At 31.5% G+C, this 15,951-nt stretch overlaps 1 protein-coding gene across 1 annotated transcript in view; it reads left to right on the top strand.

Moving 5' to 3' along the window:
- Positions 1–15,951, top strand: part of LOC145304025 (uncharacterized) — a 465,321-nt gene that overhangs the window by 366,559 nt on the left and 82,811 nt on the right. The gene's annotated exons all lie outside the window — the stretch shown is intronic.

Genomic DNA, 15,951 nt, shown 5'->3' with positions numbered 1-15,951 from the left:
TCCAAGCATGCTAAAATAACTATACCCCTCATCCCCTCCCCAACTACTAGATGAACGAACTAACCACTAAATGAGGTCCATATAAGCAAATTGACGACAATTTTTCCTCTAAAAATATCCACGTATTTTACATACATATATAAATTGACCTTTCTAAATGTACGGTATTACTTTTAAAATAGGATCTAATTTCTTTAAAAGTTTGTGGCGTCTTATATTAGCGCAACATACATTTAATCTGTTTTATTTCCAACTTTGAAGCATAAAAAAGGAACAACAATTCATTTGGTCATAAAAAAAAGTAGAATAAAATTTAAAAGAAAAAAAATTGAGACATGTTAAATTAATTGGAAAATGAAAGAATTTAAAAGATTTATAAAATCGATGTAATCGTCTTTGTTTTATAAAACTTTGCTACTTTAGTTTTTGCACATAGCTGTTACATGTCATAATATCTTACGTTCCTTACATGTGCAAAATCATAAATAACCATACGATTTTTTTTTCAAAATAAATATCAATTGGGAAGTTTTAAAATGTACGAGGCTTATGAAAAAATGTTAATAGTTATTTCTCGTATCGTATTATAAACGGCTTTCCGCGGATATAGAATGTACAATTATAAGATTAAAACTAGTTTTTTAGCCCCGTGGTGCCGAAGGCACCGGCTAAAAAAACTAGTTTTAATCTTATGATTGTACATTTCCATATTCGTAGAAAACTGGATATAATACGATGCTAGACATAGTTTTTTCGTATGGATGATAACCGGTTCCTATCCACCGGATTCGAATGAATACGAGAAAATAATTTTCCAGTATGGCTTCAAAACCGATTAATATCCGTTCTTACCCATACTGGAAATTCATGTATAGCATCGGATTACAGACAATTTTCCATGAATATCAAAATAAAAATCATGAAATTAATACCAGTTTTGTTAGCCTGGGCCTTTGCCCCTCAACAAATCTGGGTTTAAACCTACAATTTTTGTTTTGATTTGCGCAGAAAGCTGTCTATAATACAATTTAATTAACTATTCAAGAATTATTAGTTTTCTTTCTTATTCAGATGTAATTTTTAATTTTTTTGGATTCGTACATTTGGTATTAAAAAATAATAATTCTAATTTTAATCCACCTTCCAACTGGTACCTACTTGAGTATTTCAAAAGTCATTCATTTACACAAGTTTTAAAAACATACTTTTTCACCTTTCCATTCATATTTTTATCGACAAAAAGGTAAGAAAAAAGTTGTACTACCTATATTTAATTTTTGTAGAATACCTGATTATTTTTCTTATAGTGAAAAGTCCACTTACACCTTAAAAGAACAATTTAAAAAAAAAATGAACTTAACACTTGAATTCCAACAGTCGTCCAACTCTAATAAAGAAGGTGTATCAACTTTTTTGCTTTTTATTTAAGATAGCTAGCCGGTTCTTTCAGTAAGTAGTAGATGTAAAATTTTTCATAGAATTCAGATATGCAATTAAAACCGACTTAATTATTTTTTTAAAAACTTAAATTACTTAAAAAATAAGAGGTCTACAAAAAAACCGATTGCATATCTGAATTCTATGAAAAATTTTACATCTACTACTTACTGAAAGAACCGGCTAGCTATCTTAAATAAAAAGAAAAAAAGTTGATACACCTTCTTTTATATATTCATATTATAATTTATATGAAAATATCTCTGTTCTCTGTAAACTATAACGGAAGCTTTATAATTGTCATGCCGTGATATCAAGTTATCCTGTCAAAGTACGATAGTTTTTATAGTTTTTTTTTTGTAATTTCTAATTTTTGGGATTCTAGAATTTCTCAAAAAATTCCGTTGGGTAATTTGTAATCATTATCTACCACATAACTTTCTTTTTCTGACCATATCGACGTTTATTTTTTTACTTTAATTTATATGGACGTTGTCATCCTTGTTTAAAAATCATTTGTTTTATATATCATAAAAATCTATAAAATTATCGATTTACCTATGATCAATAATAAAGAAATTTCAACAAAAACAATCACTAATTTAGTTTTTCTATTTAATATAAAATTCATTATAAATTCTCAGTATTTCAATTATATTTTTGAAACAAGATGTATAATGATAAACTGAGATATTTTTACCTAGTTTTACCTGTAAGGAAGCCTTCAGATATTCCATTGGTCATATCATATTTCTAATACAATGGATGTACAATAAATGTGGATATAATGTAAGGAGAAAAATTGTCGTCTATTTAACTTGCTAACATTAAACTTAATTATTGATTAGTTCATTCATCCAGTTGAAGGGAAGGGTATGGAGGAAATGGAGTGGAAGGAATCGCTAAGTAGCCTACTGCAATTTTTACTTTATTTTAAAACATGAAAATCTGGTGTAAGATCCAATTATTAATATATCCATTTCTACTACTGTGATACAGGGAGAGGTAAGAGTAAAACAGATAATAAAAAAACCAAATTAATGGCAGCTGTGCCATTAGTAATCCTTATATAAAAGTTATAGGATCTGTGTCTGTCGGTCTGTTCCGAAGGTACAATGTAGCTTATCATAGGTCCTGAAAGGTTTACAATTTTATTTTGGGGAGTGTACCAACACCCCCTCAAGAGAAATCACCCCTAGAACAAACTTTTCCTCCTCCTCTAAAAAAACACTTTCTTTTTAAACCTGAAAGAAAAAGCCTTTGGTATATTTTAGTAGCGAAGATTCTGTTCAGCTTTCTGTCCGTAACGATGGTTAACTAAATTTGTAACACTTACCTTGCGGGGCAGATACCTCCACGAAACTACCCCAACGTTAAACTAAAAATCCAACGTTGACAAAAATCTGTCATATTTTTTTGTTTTGGAGAATAAATATGCATTTCTACTATTTTTCCTAGGGTTTATTTAAGTAATTTTATATTGACATGTTCTTATTTTGAATGTATGTTCACATAAAGCAGTAGATTTTTTTGTGTTTCAATATAACTCAAAATATTAATTGACTTTTGTGGGAGAGGGGGGGGGGGGGTAATTTTTTCCTAATGTATTACCCTGTATTCAATATAACCTAACATAACCTGACCTAAAGAGAACACAAACACACGAAAATCTTATTTTAAAATAAGAGGGGTGGTCATTGCTCGATTAGGTACTTTGAAGAAAACCACAAATTTATTTGAACATGTTAGAAATGTTTTATCGATTTCAAACATACTGATTCCTATAACAGTTGGGTACGATTTAGGAAGCGTAGCAAATCTATAATCGTTACCAAAAAGTCCGAACGCCAATTCAAAACTTACTGCTTTTTAATTTTTTGTATGGTATTATTATTCTATTCCTCTGATTTTTGGAATAATGTTTCATGGAATTTTACTCTTTTGCAAGGGCACAAAATTAATCTATCACGTTTAAAAAAGTTAAAAGAAACGTGCATATATGAAACAAGAAATGCATTATATAGAAAAACAAGGATGACAACATCTCTGAGTAGCGAATCAAATAATTGAAGTATACCCTGTATCAATATAGACGTACATAAGGAAAAGTGATCTATTAGTACATACATATTCTATCAATTTTTGCCGACCGACCAACAGACATAATAAAATGTTGAATTGATGTTAATTAGTAAGAGGAAAGGTTTAGCCATCAATCTTAAATACAAATCGAGTAAATCTAATTTTTTCTAAAAACAGACCAAAGACCAAAATGATTTGTATGTAGATTGAATGCTAATCAGTATGAAGATATGAAGAATCCTCACATTATATTTCAGCCGCTAAAAATAGCACAAACCAAACTTCTTTTAGTGCTATTTTCCTTTCCCTTTATCGTATCTCTTTTTTCATAAAAAGGTTAAACTCACCAATTTTATTAATGCCCTCTTTTATTTTTGCAGTTATTTTTTCATTTCTGACCTTAACTTTTGTGGAGAGTTTATGGATTCACTTACTAATTAAAGGATTTTCCTTTCGTAACAACGCGATTTAAGACGTTTTTTTTCAATGTATTTTTAACTCTGCAGGGCTTCTTAATCTTTTTAAGTCATTTACAATATATCCAATAAATTTAGGGTCGGTCAATATGCGTTTAATAATAGTTTTAAAGTAAAATTATATAAATATACAGATATAAGAACCCTTTTTTTTTGGGGGGGGGGGGGGATATGGTCCTTTTTACAATGATTTTTTTTCTCAATGAAATCTGTAAATTTTAAGAATGCTTTGAAGGTCGTCATACTAACTAGAAATAATGAAAATTAAATGCATTAATCTATAAAGTTGATCATTAATTTGTAATAGTTATTTATCGCATCGGATTATAGACAGCTTTCCGCGGATATTATAATGAAAAATTAAAAGCTAAAAACCATGCTTAGTCTTGGGGGACCGAAGGCCCGGGCTAACAAAACTTGTATCACTGTTATGATTTTTATTTTAATATTTGTGAAAATTGTCTGTAATACGATGCTATACATGATTTTTCAGTATGATTGAGAACCGGTTCTAATCCGGATAATCTATGATTATAGCTTATTCAAACATTTAAGTAAAAAATATAGGATGCACGAGCTATATGTAACTTTGTCCAGGTGGTTGACACTATCAAATTTTAATTTGAATGTCAGCCAACAGCGTCAGAAATATAAACACTGTCAAGTCGCTACAAAAGAGCAGAAAGCACTTTGCTAGTAGACGAAAAAGTCCCAACTACTTGGGGCAGGAAGTTGTCTGTGTTAAACATTGATTTTCTGTTATTGAAGGAGAATTGTATTTAAGGATATATTTATGTTGTCTATACTGTCTTAAGTTTATTTTTTAATTTTAAAATTATATATAGTTGCGAGCTCGTGCCCAGCGGCTTACTGCATAGAACTAAACAATCTTGTCTAAAATCTGAACATTAATTATTGATTATTTGTTACCATTTTATCTCGTTTGTTATTTTAACAACGAGTAGCTTCGTCCCCAACCTATAGGCATTCGTTTTAACAATGTTAAATCTTTTACCCCAACCCAATCCCCTTCTACCTATTACAAAATTGGGGTATAATCCCTTTCGTTGCAACGCACCTTAAGGAGCGATTCTTCGATTTTTTCACAATAGGTTTTCTCCTATTTCTAGCCCCTGCGGGGGGCTCTTACACTGCGGGGCTATTTGCCTAACCCTGTGGGGCAATCACCTAACCCAATATAACATAACCTAACCTAAAATAACTTATAAAAAGCCATTTAAAAAATACGACGAATCGCCCCTTAAGGGGCGGTGCCACGAAAGGGACTATTCCCCATAATTGGCCTTTTTTTGGTGGTGCAATGGGCATCCCCGAATATTTGGTTTAGAGGTTGTAAAGACCCAATCAAAATTTGTTTTGTAAATCAGAGTTAGTTTTAACATTTCAATAAAACATTTATTAAATAAATCTGCCCCAAATATTAATTTTTGAAATTGAAATTAAGTTAGTTAGAAAAATTTTGGGGAAGACTCTAGATTCCAAATTTTTGATATTCAAAAGAGTTATCAATGTAAAAATCAAATATTTATAATTATTCGTACACTTTTTAAAATAACAGTTGGTAGAATCTTTTAAGTCGATAGTTATTTTTTTCCTATTTCCTATTTTCCCTTATGTCGTGATATCGACTAACAGTCCCTTCATTCGTTGGTAAGAACGAGTGCATAACAGTCCGTGTGTCCCTTCGTACGTCCGCCCGTCCAAATGTCTGACCGTAAGTCCATCTGTTATAGGTCCCCTCAACTCTTTTCCTTGATTGATGATATGAGCATAATTATTACGCGCTTTAATGGACCTAATATATGATTGGATAAAACTAAAGGACCTTAAGGGAAAGTGCAATAGACGGAAATAGAATCTGTACCCCCAAATTATGAATAATAAAATCACACCTTACGTAGAAAAGGAATATTGATTGAAAAGTTTGAAAACGTTTGATCAAAGGATATCAAAGCTTGTTTTAAATTTTGGAGGGGTGGTGTAACTTACAGTCTATAATGTATCATCCCTCCATTATAAATGAAATGAAAAACTATGAGTTATAAAAAAGTGAAAATGAAACGCAATGTTTTATCCATAATTAATGTATATACTTTTTACATTGTTTAGGTCCAGCCATTAATAACCAAGATAATAACAGAGTGGTCGTTTTTCTCAAGGATATAGGTATAGGCAATGGCGAAAATAAAGGTAAAATTAACACTTACTTTAAGATTTGTCTGGTTGAGTAGTTTTAGATAAGATTTCAGGTACTCTAGAATCTAAAATAACAAGGATTAGGGGTGGGAGGGTTATCAGTGGTCACCGCCACTTTGGTGAAAGCACCGGTAAAAAAACCCCAAAATCCTTATTTCCTGAAAAATGTTTATGAAGATAAAGAAGGCTAATAATAGTTGGCATGCCATTACTCATACTTTTTATGCTAAAAATGTCATCATCCTACAGTTCATTTACTATTATGTACATCGTTAACTAATAGATCCAGTTTAAATTTTGGTGGTTTCCCTCAAAGTGCCTATTCGAGTGCCTCTTCCCTGTTTAAAATAAATAGAAATAGTTTTTTTTTATTACATATTGGGTTAGGTTACGTTAGGGTATATTAGGTATGTCTAGTAGCCACGCAGCGTAAGGACCCACAGAGGTCAGACATAGGAAACCTCCTCACCTTATTTTGATTTTAAAAGTTATAAAAAAGGTCGACTCCACAACCCTTCAAGCCTCTAGGGCAGTACTTCAATAAAGACTAAAAGTATATCATAATACGTTAACTCCCATAAGAGCTAGAGGTCAAAAATATTCTTTTTTTATTTTTACCCATTTTTAGAATACTTTACTCTCTTATTTAGCCATAATTGTCTGTAGGTATACTTTAAAAAAAAAAGTTAAAAAGATACCATGAAGTCATTTTTTCGGTAAATTCACTCTGTGACAACCCAAAAAGTATGCCATGTTGTATAAACCTACATATTTTAGTATGATTTTCTTCTTAAGTTCATACTTGTAAATGTCCGCAAGCAAATATCAATTTAGTGTGAGTCATCTTATAAAGTAGGATGGTTTTGTTTGTAGGTTCGTTAAGATCTCGCTTACCGTTGGACTTTTATACGTCCTTGAGTGGTTTCAAGCTATTTTCTTATTTGATGCATGTCTATGGTTGGTTTTAAGCTATTATGATGGAGCTCTTCCTATCTTTATCTCATGTACAAATGTTAGAGACGTAACCTCTGTAGTTCTAAGAAGGGGAATTATGTGGTGACTGGTGAGCATTCAATCCCGTTGTGAAGCCTGAACTAGCCGCGGCTCCGGTTACGGTTCCGGCTCCTGGAGCCATCTGGCTGCAGCTCTGGATTCGGCTCCGGCCCCTAGAGCCACTTCAAAATTGAGGAAATCTCTTTTTTTTTTGACAAAGTCGGCAAGTGATTGAGATTTTTAAAGTAATATTTATAATTTTTTTAAATTTTGAATAGAGCCGGACCGGTCCAAACAGTTGCTCCACAGTAGATATAAAATATACTTAGATATTATATCTGGGGGAAAATTGTCGTCAATTTACGTTGCTAACATAGACATCACTTATTGGTCAGTACGTTCATCGAATATTAAAAAGAGGATAATCTAGTGTAAGATCCAAGTAATAATAAATCCATCGGCTCTACATAGCTAGATGGTGTATTTAGTATAATGGTAATAAGTATCTATTAACCTTTATGAGTATATATCTATAATGCAGATTATTGTGAATATTCTTAAATAGAGCCTCATTATACTTTATTTGTATAAAGGGACAACCTGCCGTTTATACTTTTTTAACTTTATGCTTTTGCGGCTGCAGCTTGAAAGGAAAAGAAAAATAATTTAAACTTTTTTGTAGTAATTCATTGATTTTCTTCGTGCTTTCCCTCAAATTGCATAGCGATCACAGAAACCCCTTTTGAAATAAATCGAAAATCAAGTATAACAAGATTACTTATTCTATTTTTCTCAATTTTACAAGTTTAAAAAAAATTTATTTACTAAAGTGTACCAAAAATATTGTTTTACATCCAAATATTCATTCAACTTTGGGAATTTTGAGGTTATTGCCCTTTTTACTTAAAAACTTGCGTATATTATTGGACTTCTTAGTATCTGCCATCTTAATATTAAGCTACTCAACCTTACCTAAATAAGGTTACTGCATCCAATACGTAAAATGTAAATAATACCAAGGGTATATATATGCCCTAGGGGATTGAGTTTATCTTACAGTGTGCAATCCCTTCCGCATATGTAGATCATGATATCATAAAATCAAAACAGCTATTCTAAAACTGCCGTTTTCCAATTGCTTAACTTTTGGCAATAATCCCAATGTATTTTCGATATTGTGTTATTTTTGCAACAAACAAACACAATGCAGATGTTAAAATATGCGTAAGTGAATGCACATACTATCTTATACGGAGAATATAATATGGTTCGACCGGTCAGGATCGATCTATGTCAGAGGGAGAGAGAGAGGGAGAGAGAGAGAGATGGGACAATGGGCTGTTTATTACAATAGTCCCCAAAGTTTTATAATAACATTGAGGACTTCAGTTAATTTTAATTGGTTGGTTCATTTATTTGAGTGTTCAAACGTTTCAACCACTAATATCAAGCTACAGAAGGGGTAATTTTTGTATCATTGGGGATGCACATTGAGAGCTTATTCATTATTTGAGGTAAACTTGATAAAATTATTTCAAACATCTACCTTTGACAGAAGCTGAAAATAGTAGAAAATAGGTGCATTTAATCTGACAATTAATATTTGATATGAAAAAACACTTCCAAAAAATTTCATAAGGTAAAAAACAGAAAAAAGTTGTCGCTCATATAGGTATAAATAACTAATTGTTAAAAAGGTGTATTTAAAAAACATTTGACAATTTGCGTCGCTATTGAAGAAATTAAATGATGAAACGAACCAAAAATTAAATTGACGCAGTACCAATGCTTTATTCAGAAGGAAAGTAGCATCTTTACATAATATTTATATCCTGTATCATGAAACGAGCGGCTACGCCTCAGAAGCCTTTAGGAGCATTTAAGGTTTAAAAGTAAATTTTCAACCCTACCCCCATTTTAATTCTGAGTTTTAATAAGAAAAAAATATTTATTCTGCGGAGGGGAAAAAAAACACAATAATCCGTCCTATTAAGTATTGGTCCCATTTATTAATTGAATAAAAAATATCTGCCCTGCCCCACCAAAATGTGTACATTTTCTAGCCAATAAGGTATTATTCATCTAGACTTTGTATATTTATTGTTGTGTATTTCAAGGAAAATTGTAGCATCCTTTCATTAGCTATTACAGCTACAAAGAAGCCAATGCAATAGATTATTTACATTGAAAAATATCAATAGAATGTAATACAAGTCTAAACATGTTTGAACCTGAGTATCCTTTAACATTAAGACTTAAACAATGCATTTGATATACCCATATGTAAAAAAAATATTTTTTATCAAAAATGATCGGATAAAGCTATTTATATTTATATAAAACTTATTTTGATAATGAAAGATGTAAGTAATAATCAATTATACTTTATTTCAGTCATTATTCCTTTCCACTTTTACAGAGCGCAATTTTTCATAATTACCTAGGACCCAAATTTTTCATGGTGTTAAATTCTGGATGAAAAGAAGTTTGGGGGCTTTCCTTTATAGTGTCTGTCGAGAACTGTCGAGGCAAACCGAAAAAGTTATCTTTTAACGAAGTCATATTTTACATGTTCTGTTTACATTACAAATTACCAGAAATCTAAATAATTAAATTTGATAGATTATACTTTTCTAGCTGTAATTTGCTCTGAAAACTCAGAACCTCATTTCTACGTTGGGGCAGAATTTTTCTTTAATTTCAAGTGATCATCTAGAGAACCCAAGGAATGCAATACTCTAATAACTCTCAGATACCAAAAAAAGGCTTCCTAAAAATCGAGAAAACGTTTTAGAGATCTTAAATAATTTGTATTTTCTATTTGTTTATTCTCTGATTTTTCCTTTAGGAAACAGTATTTAATGCCAGGGAGTAAGGGAGGGGACAATGGGCAATTAATTCAATATAAGAGTTATCAAAGAAAGGGCATGAAATCCAGTTTAATCTAATAAATTTATAGGAAATTATAAAGGGATTGTTAATTGAATAATAGATTTCCATAGCGTCATGTAAAGTGAAATCACAACTTGTTTTTGATGAAATATATTGAGGTTTTTTGGTGTGATTTTTATATTAAAAGATTATTGGACCCGGCCAGCTGCTAGCAAGAATATGACTGCCCCTTTTTATTCTGTTTATTTCCCTTGCCCCTTGCCCCCACCTCCCTTTTCCCTTCTCCCCGTCTGCTACATTCCAAACTAACACAACGAGTGTTTATTTCCCTTCCCCCCACTTCCCTTATCCCTTCTCCCCGTCTGCAATATTTAAAACATACATAACGAGTAGCGGCATTCTATGCGCAAGTCCCCAAACTCAGTCAGAAACTGCTAAATTCTTGCACATTCCCTTTAAGCCAGTCCCCAAAGTCTGAGACTCCTAAAAATTGAATATTCGATCCATTGTCCCCTCCCTTACTCCCTGATTTAATGCAACACTTTCCCAATTCAATATATAGATGGGCTTTTCTTGGACTTAGTAATCTATTCATTCTTTTCTTTTAAAAATTTAAATTTTTATCTTGAAACAAAATAAATTCAAGTAATTCTTTTCTGAAAAGCTTCATATTGGTCCAAAATTACAAAAATGGTTGTGAAAGAAATACAAACATTTCAGTGACAAAGTTTTTGCATGGAGTTTTGAATGGATCTGAAGGAATAAGACAATAGACGATAAATATTGATGGGAAAATATGGATGCAGTTAGTAAGAACCAACCAATCAAGATTCAATGAAAGTACTTAAATTTTTAGACTAATGAATGAGATAACGTATATATAAACTTTATATACCGATATATTTTTATTCCAATATCCCATTTAGATCCGGGGAGATTAGTTTAATACTTTTTACCTATATATTATTACTAAAAACTAAAAACAAACTTTTTTTCTTAAAAAGTTAGATAAAATGAGATGATTTTATTAAAGACTGAGCTCCACCTTATTTTTCCTGCAGTATGATAGTATCTAGAGCATGGTATCACTAAAGTTCCTATGCTATCTTATACAGTTACTTGTTAACCATCACATTATAACAAGCAAAGTAAACAGTTAGGGAAATAAATATCATTTTACACAATTGTTGCTAATAGTAATAGTAGTAAAATTACTATGCATATTCAGTTACTTTTCAACCATTATTTTAGTACACCACTAACCTCAACTAAACTACACCTTAGCGTAAACAGTTAGGAAAATATATATGATTTTACATAATTTTTTTAGATTTAAAATGAATTTGATCGTATATAAACATTGAAGTTAGAGAAACCAAAATTGATAATAATATTAGTAAGCTAGTTTATTTGGTACTTTGTAAACTATCTAATTATAAAAAGCATTTACATTTGAAAAAGTTAAAAAGGTCATTAAATTATATCAATAACAATATCAGTAAAATTGCTATGCTATCTTTTTTTTCAGTTAGATGTTAATATTCACAATAGAACAATCCAACACCTTAGTGTAAAAAATGGAATATTAAGTATTTTAATAAAATTATTGTAAAATATCTTGAAAAATTACTTTGAACCCTTGTTTTGTAAAAAAAAAGAGCTCATACTTTCCCTATAGTAGGGAATTTCAAATGTTTTCTAAATAAAAATATTTTCTAATATATTTCACAGATTACTTAAACTTAAAATCTTTTTACTGTATGTAATATCAAAATATATACATTATTGTCTGTTACTTTGCATTATATGTTTCTCTTCTTTAATTAAAATGTTGCAGAATTTCTTTGTACTTTTTATACATACAATTCTTATCTTGTTTTCTTTATTTAAAAGAAGACACCATCAACCTTAAAAATGTGTATGCTTTTCATAGAAAAAAGTTTGTTGGTCAGCCTTTTACGTTTATTAGTGTGTAGAAATTATTAGAACCCCTTAAAGCCAACAAATCAAATAAATAAAAAGAAAATGTTTGGTTGGCAAATAAAAATGTCGTCTTCATCTACAAGGCATTGCCCCCAAAATCATGAATAAATCAGATTAAATTACCAAATATTTTATTATATTAATTCAGTTGGTGGTTAAAGCTGATGGGAACCTATTTTGGCATTTTCAATTTGAATATCTTAGGAAGGATAGTAGATTATACCAAATAATGTTATCACATGCTTTTTGAAATAACTAACTGATAAAAAAGTTTGTGAAGGGCAAATCTAATAGGAAGAGTTGTCTAACCAACCTCAATAACCATAGACTGTAGCACAACTCTTTGGAAAGTTATACTTAAATAAGATACACCTCTAAACCCCTTTTCGGCACACCTCTGCTTTAACCCATTAATGACAATAGGGTCTTAAACGACGCACAAATTCAAACCTATACTATCACTCTATTTCTTTATGATGTCCTTTTTAAATGTTTGTAAATAACTGAATAGAGCTTCAAGTTTTGTCCTCTACATTGCTTGGGCTCTCACTTAATTCGATGACCAGATGAAATCATATTTTCATGGCAGAGGTGGAAAAAATAGGAAAAAATTTCCACACCAGGTCTAACTTTTTTCTATTAATGAATTAAAACATACTTATTTATAATTAATTATAGCATTTATTATATATTTTTAGTTTCTGCTAAGTTTTCTTTAATTTTAGTTAGTTTACATACTTTTTTTTGATAATTTGTTGTGCGTCGTATTCGACGCATTCGGACTAATCATTTTAGCCATTGCGTCCTTTTTGACCTTATAGGACTAATCATTTTAAAATTTTACTGTATAATCTCCTATAATCTGCTAGTTGCTTCGCCCCTAACCTCTAGGGTGGGTGGGGGATGTCAGGAAAATAGTACAAAACCATCCCAAGGTGTTTATAAAGCTTCCCTTATAAGTAAAACCAATTCAGACCCGCAATTTCTGTAATCTTTGGCTTGAGACAATAAACCTTACTACTTTTTAGTATGGAATACAATACTAGCAGCGGCTACGCCCCTAGAGGCATCTAGGGGCCCTTAGGTTGTGGGGGGAGTCAAATCCCCTCTTTCAATTACAATTTTTTAAAGAAAATTTTTTTTTTAATTTTGGGGTTTTTTATTTTCTAGGGGTGATTTCTCTCGGGATGGTGGTGGTACCCTCCTTCAAAATAGCTATAAACCTTACCAGGACCTAGTAGAAGCTACCATGTAACGGAGCACCATGACCATATAGGTTCAGTGGTTAGCAAGGTCCTTTGGTACACACACAAAGACATACAATAACCTGTTACTTTATTTTAAGGATATAAAAATAGTAGCGCAGATAATCTACAACTAGGGTCTGTCTGTACGTCCACCTGTCTATAATTGTATCCAAATAAATAATAGCTACCTTACAACTAGGGAATGTATGTATGTCTGTCTATATATCAAAATTACAGCCAATTAAAGACTGTAAGTATGTTTATACTTATGTAATTTTTATTGCAGCCTAGCTGTTAAGGGATTCATAATAATAGCGCAGATACTCTACAATTATGGTCTGTCTGTATATACGTCCGTCTGTATATATACAATTGCATCCAAATAATTAACAACTACTCTACAACTAAGAAATGTATTTGTTAGGGATCTAAAGTAATAAGTCAATGGCCGATAAATTGATGTACTTACTCAGGGCTATTATACCATAAAATCTTTCTGTAGATTACATTTAGTGGTTGAAATATTTGGACACTTAACTTAATAAACCAACCAATCAAAATACAAATACAATTCCCCAAAGTTGGCAAGACAACAAATAAGAAAAAGTTATTATAAAACTTTGGGGACTAACAGGGGCTGGGAGGGGAAGCGAGGGTTTGTCATGTATTGGGTTGTTCAATATAATTGTCGACAAAATCATATTTCTTAGCTAAAGCATTGTAATAGAGTGAAGGGATATCTCTCTGTGTATCTGCTTAACTGATATGCTTCTTTTTTTACTTTGTAGCTTCTCATAGGTCCTGGGAAGGTTTATAACTATTTTTGGGGAGGTTACCTTTACCCTCCAAAGAGAAATCGCCCCTTAAAAAAGACCCCCCAACAGAAGAAAAAATAGAATAAACTAAATGAAATTAATTCTTTTTAAATCTAAAATAAAAAAAAACATTGTTGTTGAATTCAATGACCTCTCCCAATCTCAAGTGCCCCTAAAGGCCTCTAGGGGCGTAACCAAATAATTATATTCTGAATTGTTTTATACAGACGAATGGACGTACAGACAGACACTGGTTGTAGAGTATCTGTGTTATGTATCCTTTTAATAAAGTAACAGGATCTTAATACATTTTACATACATGTGTCTGTGTGTACTAAGGGATCTCACTGAACCGATATGGTTCTCCTTTACATTTTAGCTTCTCATAGAACCTGGTAAGGTTTATAACTATTTTGGGGAAGAGTACCACAACCGCTCTAGGAGAAATCACCCCTAGAAAATAATAAACCCCTCTCATTATTTTCTTTAAAAACAGTAATTGAAAGAGGGGGTTTGACTCCCCCCAAACCCATGGGTCCCTGGAAGCCTCTAGGGGCGAAGTCGCTGCTAGTATAGTGTTCCATACTATAAAGTAGTAAGGTTTTTGTCTGAAGCTAAAGATCATAGAAATTTCGGGTCTGAATTGGTTTTACTTATCAGGAAAGCTTTATAAATATCTTGGGATGGTTTTATGCTATTTTTCTGACATTCCCCACCCACCCTAGAGGTTAGGGGCGAAGCAACTAATAGATTATACAGTAAAAGTCTAAGATGATTAGTCCGATATGGTATTGGTACATAATAGACGCATGGGAAAAATGATTAGTCCGAATGCGTCGGAAACGACGCAAAAAAAAAACTTCTTTGGTATGCCACAAATCAAAAAATCTAAAAATACAAATGTCTTACAATCCCTTAAGGAAGCTGTGTTTAAAATTTCAAGCGATTCTGACGACAGGGGGGAAGTTCGGCACTAATGGGTTAAGGTCTACTCCCCCCCCCATTTCAATATTGACTGATTACCAACATGATTTGAAAAGTACATAAGGCATGTTTTTTTTTTTAAAAGACTTGTCGAGTCCTCAACTGATACACAAGCAAAAAAGTTTTACTAAACATTATTTTACACCTAACCATCAATAATTATCAAATAAATGCATCAGAGTGCTTTAACAAGCAAAACAGCAGTAATCAATGAATTCTCATGCACAGCTGCTCTATCTTTAAATTTTTGTTGTATATAAAATTTTGTATTCATTGTTGATTATTTTTTTTATCATCTAGATTTTTTGCAACCACAATAAATTCCCTCATCTATTTTGTCAGATATTGTAAGGACCTGTGTGTGTGTGTGTGTCGACGAATCTCGCTAACAGCTAAACCCTTATGGTTCTCCTTTACAGTGTAGCTTCAAGGAAAGATTTTAACACTTTTGGAGGACGGGTTCAAACACAAAAGAAAGGCAGACAGACAGATAGACATCATGTTACTATCATATAATAATTATTATGTCTAATAAAATGATTAATTGGTAGTTTAGTTAAACAACAATAGCTGATTTTTTACATGAAAATATTGTCTCATTCATTCAAAATTAACAATTGGCTATAATTATAAATCAAAACTTAAACAATAGATGGATTTTGAGGTCTTTTTCTGCAGTAAATTACAGTACAGTTATATAATAATTTCGAAAACAATATCTAAAGTAATATTTATAATACTTTATCTATATTTTTTAAAATAAACTTTGTCCGTATGTATGTTGCACTCTTAAGGGTGAATTAATAAACAACATTTCTCCTTTTG

The sequence above is a fragment of the Acartia tonsa genome, chromosome 2 (assembly GCF_053477335.1).
Source record: "Acartia tonsa isolate MP-2025a chromosome 2, ASM5347733v1, whole genome shotgun sequence".
In the NCBI taxonomy this organism is placed as follows: domain Eukaryota; kingdom Metazoa; phylum Arthropoda; class Copepoda; order Calanoida; family Acartiidae; genus Acartia; species Acartia tonsa.
This window is presented reverse-complemented; position numbering and strand designations above follow the sequence as displayed.